Below are 8001 nucleotides of genomic sequence, written 5' to 3' on the forward strand. Positions count from 1 at the left end.
ATATTCGAACAAGCCCAAAACGTCATTACGATTCTCACGGAACCTCAGACGCTCCTTTTGCCCTCATGTAGGCAAGCACTAGTCGATATCAGAATCAATTTCGATATTCATCAGATCGTTCAGTTGTTGCTGGAACATCATTCTATCCATCAATGTCTCCTTGGTAACAGATGGCCGTCTTATACACGTTGTAGCACAGAGGCCACATAAGGTTGGACCACACTGTACACAAAGACAACACGTGAACAGAAACGTCACAACAACCCCTACAATCATCAGAATCTTCCAACCCCAAGTCGATATCAGACCCCAAAACCATCCTAGAAGCGTCCAATTACCTTCGTCCACGTGTATGGACTCGGAAATTTTATGCAACTTCGAGATGGCTTGATAAACAGTTGGAGCGTTATCAGGAATGAAAATACAGCAGCTCGAATGGATCACCTTGCACACACCACCTCTATCTGCGAGTACAACGTCTAGAACCATACGGTTCTGCAACGTCATAAGTCTATCCGCCTGAAGCTCTGCTGTCAGATTACCAAGAGCACTTGCAGTTATGTTAGCAGTCGATTCCACCACACGAGTCAACTGTCTCAGGTTCCTACTATTAACCATAGGTCCCCAAAATGGCAGGAAACCCTTAAAGAAGTCTCCTGCTTCTTGACCGGCAGTGTCCTCTTCGCTAATAACGCCTCTCACAACTCTAGTCTTGTGATAGTCTGAGGCAACTGTAAAAGTCGGTGGCAAAAGATTCGCAATATAACAGGTGCCCGAGAAGTCACGGGGCAACCACGTATATGCGCGATCATAACATACAAACTAGGTACCCTTGGCAGTCAGGAAAACGGGGGAAGAGAGCATTGGTAAAACATACGTTTCAGTACAAGCACTCTTCCCAAGCTGAGCTCTCGGATTTCGACCAAGACCTTGCAGGCAGAAACGGCCAAGGTGGGGTACGATCCAGATCGGAGACGAGCTCTTAAGCTGTCTATCACCCACTGACATACTATACTCAGCCTCACTCAGATCCTTGTATGCTCGCACCTCTTCCTCCGGAATAAGCGATGCATCAAAAATATCTCTATCTAAGTCAGCAATCGCTATTGCCAAAGACTTGTGGTACGGGCCGGGACCAAGGTCTGCAGAGCGTGGCTCTCGACGGGGGTAGGAATCTAGTGCACTACGGAACATAGTTTGAAATGCCCGAGCTGACCCCTGGGCGCTGTAAGGGAGAACCAAATACGGAATACCCTTATCCATGGTATGTGGCATTAACCCACACACCCAACAGTTGGTAGTATTCACAACCAATTGGTGTTGATGAAGAAGTTGGACAAAGGAGTTGTTCATAAATTCCGCACGTCTAACCTGTTCATGTTGGGGCAGAAGATGAAAGGAATGTGGAGAAATAGTGGGAACAGAATTCAGATCAGGAGAAGGAGAAGTAGGTGAAGTGGAAGGCAATAACGACTGAATTCCAAAATACACTCCACCCACCAATAGCATAGAAACAGTCAGGAACAGCATGAAAACCTGAAACAAAAAACATTTTGTTCGCAAAACCTTATGCAGTTTAGATCTTTGCACCGACATCCTCTCTACTTCCGACAGCTTAGAGAACTCCATCCTCTAAAAAACCGTCCGTAACGTTCTTGACGCACTTCGTTCTGAGTAGCGATTATCAATTCCCAGGAGTTCCCAGGAATCGACAAAAGTAACCGACCTAGTGTCAGGAACCTGCTAAACAGAAGGAAGTACCCGCTTGGCCCTACGGTCAACCCGGATGATAGGTTTTAATCAAATAAACATTCAGATTAATATGAATCTCCTAGCTGCACAGAAGAGAAATACACGTGATGTATAAAACAAAAATTAAAAAACTCAAAATCAATGAGAGAATGCAAATGTTCGTAGCAACAGTGAGGGGGTAATGTAAAATTTAAAAACAAAAAGGAATTCTTTATTAGTCCTTGTCACGCGATCGAAGAAAGTATCGACTTTTTCCAGGCCGAGTTTGCTCTTCAAACAACGATTCAGATGACAAAACAGTGTTCGATCGTTCAGGTGACAATTCAGAACTCGAATTCTCCAATGCTGAAGACGAAGGTACAGTTCCAGATGATTCAACAAGTGTGTCTGACTGAACTGAATCGTTCTCTACAGGTTGAGCATCACTGAATGGCACGTAACGTGGAAGGGCCTCAGTCTCCGTTGGGGCAACTCCTGCTTTCACCCAGTTATCTGCTGGCAAAGGAAGTGGAACCTTCTTTGTATGGCTGGCATGCACCCAGTGCTTCCGGCCTTCCAACCGAACTGCAGTCCTTGTTGCCAGCAGAACTTGGTAGGGCCCCACAAATCTTGGCTCGAGATTACGCTTTCTCCCAAAATTTCGGGTGATGACCCAGTCACCAGGTTGGAGACGATGTCCAGGACCTTCTGTTTGTGCCGGCAGAGCTTCAAAAACCTGTTGATGAATCAAACTCAATTTAGCAGTCAGATCATAAAGATAGTCAATCAACATTGGATATTCGAGACTGTCAAATGCCTTAGGGCTCGGAACTCCCCAAATGTTCGCAGGACGGCCGAACACAATCTCATATGGGCTAAGCCCTACTTGAGAGTGCACAGTCGCCCTGGTCGATAAGAGAGCTAGAGGCAGTGCATCAGGCCAAGACAAACCAGTCGTGGCTTGAATTTTGGCAAGTTTCAGTTTCAGAGTACCATTGTACCCTTCCACGAAACCCGCTGATTGAGGATGATTGGCGCTATGGAATTTCTGACGTATTCCAAGGCCCTTACACACACTCTTCATCACACTTCCCACAAACTCACTTCCGTTATCCGACCATACGATCCGTGGCATTCCATACCGAGGAAAATATTCCTTCAGTAGGACTTTCGCTGTGGACAGGGCAGTATTATCCTTAAGAGGGTAGGCCTCGATCCATCTGGAGAACGCGCAAACCACAACCAAAACATATTTCAAGTTATTGCATCTCTCCATATGGATGAAGTCCAACTGGATAACTTCAAAGGGACATGTAGGAGGAGCAAAATGACCAGGTGGAGTGGGGGTGCCCTTGCCGGGATTATACATCACACATACCATACAGTTCTTAACCACTCTCTCAGCACACTTAGCAATCCCATCATTCTTCCATACAGGAGACAACAACTTACATATACCTTTCACGCTAATATGTGACATACCGTGAGCCATAGTAACAACGGCAAGCACATACGCATCCGGTAACATCCATCTCTGACATTCTGACAAATCAACCCAACATCCATTCACGTCTAACTTTCCCGTACTTTCCTTCCACTTGGTCTTTTCAGTTTCGGTGGCCTCATTCTGAATCGCTTTCACGCTCTCAACAGTGTCCTCACACATACCAGTCTCCGTCGGCCACCTTACTGAACTCGTAACGTACATTCGAGTTGTCAAATTCTTAGCCGTTTCCTTAGCAATCTCATCCGCAAACGCATTACCACGACCAACATCATCCGTAATCTTTCGATGCGCGCTGCATTTAATGATTGCCACCTGCTTAGGCAATGTAAGTGCATCCAAAAGATCGTTCACGAGCTGTCCGTGCTGGATCTTCGTGCCATGAGACGTCATGAATCCTCTTTCTCTCCACAAACGACCAAAGCTATGCGCTACGCCAAATGCATACTGGCTGTCGGTAAACACATTCACTCGCTTCCCTTTAGACAAAACACATGCTCTCGTTAACGCAATCAACTCTGCCGCTTGCGCTGAATTCTGACTCAATCTCGCAGTTTCCACAACCGTACTCAACGTCACTACAGCATACGCGGTCGTCACATCACCATTCGGCAACTTGAAGCATGAACCATCAACATACAAAGTACCATCGGGATCTACCAATGGAGTGTTTTTCAGGTCAATACGACCCTTCGTCTCTTCTTCGGTTCTTAGATAACAGTCACGTGGTGCTACATCACCGGATTCCACATTAATCGGCAATAATGTCGCTGGATTCAGCACATTACAACGCTTGATCTGTATATGACTTGCCAAAAGTGTCAACTCATAACCGGACAACCTTGCGCTCGTCAAGTGTTGAGTTTTTGTTCGATTCAAGAGAGTGTCAACTGCATGCGGGACCATCACTGTGAGCATATTATCCATGACCAGACCTGCGGACTGTCGAATGGACACCGCAGCCGCCGCTGTCGCTCTTAAACAACTCGGCAATGCTCTAGCTACCGGGTCTACGGTCGAGGAAAAATATGCACATGGACGCTACTTACCACCAAATTGTTGCATCAAGACACTCAGCGCGCAACCTTCCCTCTCGTGAACGTATAGTGTAAACGGCTTACTGTAATCAGGAGTACCTAACACAGGAGCCGAACACAATGCATCACGCAATTCAGAAAAACTTTTCTGACATTCTTCGGTCCATGGCAAAGGAGTCGGAACATCCTTGCACGTGAGAGCTAACAATGGCTTCGCTAACAATGAAAAGTTTGGAATCCATTGTCTGCAGTATGACGTGATACCTAGAAAGGCACGTACATCTCTCTGAGTTGTTGGCACAGTCATTCGAGCAATCGCTGCAATTCTTTCTGGGGTCAACCTTCTTCCCTCCTTTGACAATAAGTGACCTAAATAGGTTACTTCTTGACAACAATACTGTAGCTTAGAAGGTGACACCTTGTGATGTAAGTCACATAGATGCTGTAACAACGATACTGTAGCAGTTTTGCAAATCTGCTTAGTGTCAGCAGCCACTAACAGATCATCAACGTACTGAATCAAGGCCGCACCAGCCGGTAACACAAACGCATCAAGTTGACTCTTAAGAGCTTGACTGTAGATCGATGGACTCTCACAGTAGCCCTGAGGTGCGCGTTTAAACCTGAAGTTGCGACCACCTAATGAGAAGCCGAATAGATCTCTGCTTTCCTCAGCAATCGGAATGCTAAAGAAAGCATTCTTCAGATCGATTACCGAGAACCAAGAAGCAGAGGCTGGAATCAGGGTCAGTAAAGCTGTAACGTCAGGCACCACGGGAAACTGTGGGATCACGATTTTATTGACTTCTCTCAAGTCAATGACAAAACGGTACACAGGAGGCTGGGATGGATCAGTTTGTTTCAAAATAGGTAACACCGGACTATTGCACACATTTCCCCGAGTTTCCTCGATAACATCCTTTTTGATCAAATCATAAATGATCGCTAATAGCGCTCGCTCACCATCAAGGGAGATACAATACTGGGGAATGCGTGGTAATCGCACATTCGATTTCAATTGAACGACTTAAGGTGGTATATCCAGTAGGCCCACATCATTTGGACCCGTTGCCCACAAAGACTCAGGAAGGGAACTCAATTCCGGTGGGAGCTTATCAGTTGACAAGTACATAGGAGAGATTACTCTCTGACCCAATGTAAGCTCCACTCCCGCAGGAGAGCAATACAGAGTCGCATGTAACCGCTTCAGCAAATCCAGACCGAAAAGATTCTCACCACAACCAGTAGTTAAAATCAAAGGAGCCTCTAGCTCACGCGGCCCGATCGTAAGGGACAAAGGGCTAGAAACTGGATTGCTAACCGGGGCGCCAGAGAATCCAACGGAAACATTTGTTAAGCCAGACAAAGGTGCGCCAGGGAGTTTCGAATGCATAATGGAACTTTTTGCTGCACCAGTGTCCAACAGAAAAGGCTCAACTACGCCTGATGTGGCAACTGCGACGTAAGGCTCTCTCTGATCAACCGTAACTGATACTACTCCCTCTCTTTGTCTATGGCTGTCCTAGTAATTACCATCGGCATCAATGTCATGCTCGACGTAATAGTCATCCACATGATACTGTGTAGATCTACCATACGATGAATCGCGCTGATCAAAACAACTGTTAGAGTCCGATGAAGAAGTAGAACGCTCATTTTGATTTTGAGAGGTGCAACAACCTCTACCTCGAGATGCCTGTTGAGGACCACTACGACCTCCTCGGGCCGAAACACCATTATTTCGGTCACGTAAAAAAGGACAATTAAACTTTAAATGGCCCTCACCCCTACAATAGGCACATTGATTATACCCAAGCATAGATCTGGGTGTAGAAGAGTCAGAACGCGACTGCGACCTAGAAGACTGCGACTGTGATCGATTTTGCTGCTGCGAATCATTTTGATTCGAGCGCGGAGGATACGCTTGCTGCAACAAGACCTTAGTTTTAAGCTCCTTCGTTTTCTTATCTGCACGATCATTTTCTTCTTTTTCTCTATTTTCATAATATTGAGCCGTTGCTAATATTTGAGCAGTGGTTGAAACAGCCCATGAACTTTCTGAATTTTTCAATGTGTTGCATAACTCAGGCAACAAATTTAACACAAATTTATCAACAAACAATCGCTGGCCTCCCTCAGTGCTCATATCCTGACCACTATGATCGATAAATGCCTCTTCAAATCTGGTAAAGAAATCGGAAACACTCTCATCTTTCTTTTGTTTGCAAGCAGACAATTTATCCCAGTTGACTCTCATCGCTGGCATAAGTGTCTTCATGAGCGTAATGATTCTTTGGGGCAGAGCCGTAATTATCTGTTCAGGCTTAGCCCCACCAACTTGCCGTCCGTCAGCCGCTACAAGAGCAGCCCAATCACCGTCTAACTCAGCTGCGTGATTCTCTTGACGGATTTTTGCCCAAATCGGTTGCTGTACTACGTTACCAAACAGCATGTCAATATCGGCGAGGTTCATAATAGTAGCATCCACAAGTTGGGATAACTCCTTATAATATCCTGCCGGATTTTTCCGGGGGTCAGGTAGAGATTGTTTCACCTGCAAAACTTCTGATCTCTTCCATGGGAGGTGTATCCACACTCTCTGGAAGTGTGGCAAAATGGGAGGAACTTGAGCAGCATCACCCGGCATCCACACTGGGGGAACTTCTCGCATAGGATACTGACCAGCTTGTGCTTTCGAATCATCGGAATCGTCATCAAACAACACTCGTGGATGCACTGTAGATCTAAAAGCTAACAGACGCTCTAATGCACGTCGTACATCGCCGCCTACAATCATACCGTTCGAAAACTGATTCTGAAGTTCAGTCATATCGGGCGGTACATTATCTACCTCATCATTATCCCACTCTTCTCTCAAGGATTTACACATTTCCTCGAACACGAATCTTTGTGTGGGTTCATTGAACTGAGAAAACGTATCAAACACTATGCGCGGAGTGTACTTAGCAGGATGTCTAATCCACCTGCGCGCCATAGTGATTAACGTCTCACTCTCCCTACCTCCAGGCATTTGGCTACGTCTCTGAGAGACATCAGAGACATCGGACCCAAGTATCGGTCCGAAAAGTGGAGAATAGAGATTAGCAACAGCATTAGGTATACGACTACGAACAGAAGGAGAAGAGGAGAGAAGTACAGGAGCAACAACATGAGGACTGAACGTAGCAGCAGTAGGAGTAGCCAAAATAGCAGAAGTAGCATGTTTGTTGTTTTATTATTATTATTATTATTATTATAGCAGGAACAATAGGCTGAGAAGGTATAGGCAATGGAGCAGTAGGAAGAAGGGCCGGCAAGGGAACAGGGACAACTGGAGGAACAAGAGGATTCGGAGGAACAGGACCAACAACAGGCTGACCAGCAGCCGCCGGAACAACAGGTGGAGGAACAGGAGGAACTACAGGGGCTGTAGTACCCTGTGCATAAGGAGGTGGCGATTTCAGTAGATAAGATAACAAAGGATCCTCTGTCGATTCCTCTCCCTTCTTATCAGAACTTGACGGTAAAACCGGATAACATCTATCCACCGCCATACGATGCAACCTAGTAAAAACTTCCTTTTCCTTCTCGTCTTTGTCTCGCTGATATTGTTCTGCACTTTGCATCATCGTAATGATACCGTCTCTCTTATTTTTCTTTATCTGCTTGATTTCTTTCTGTTTGGCCTCTTTGCGCCATAACCGAAAGGAATCAAACATGGCCGGCCTA

This window comes from Lissotriton vulgaris, chromosome 5, assembly GCF_964263255.1.
Source record: "Lissotriton vulgaris chromosome 5, aLisVul1.2, whole genome shotgun sequence".
In the NCBI taxonomy this organism is placed as follows: Eukaryota; Metazoa; Chordata; class Amphibia; order Caudata; family Salamandridae; genus Lissotriton; species Lissotriton vulgaris.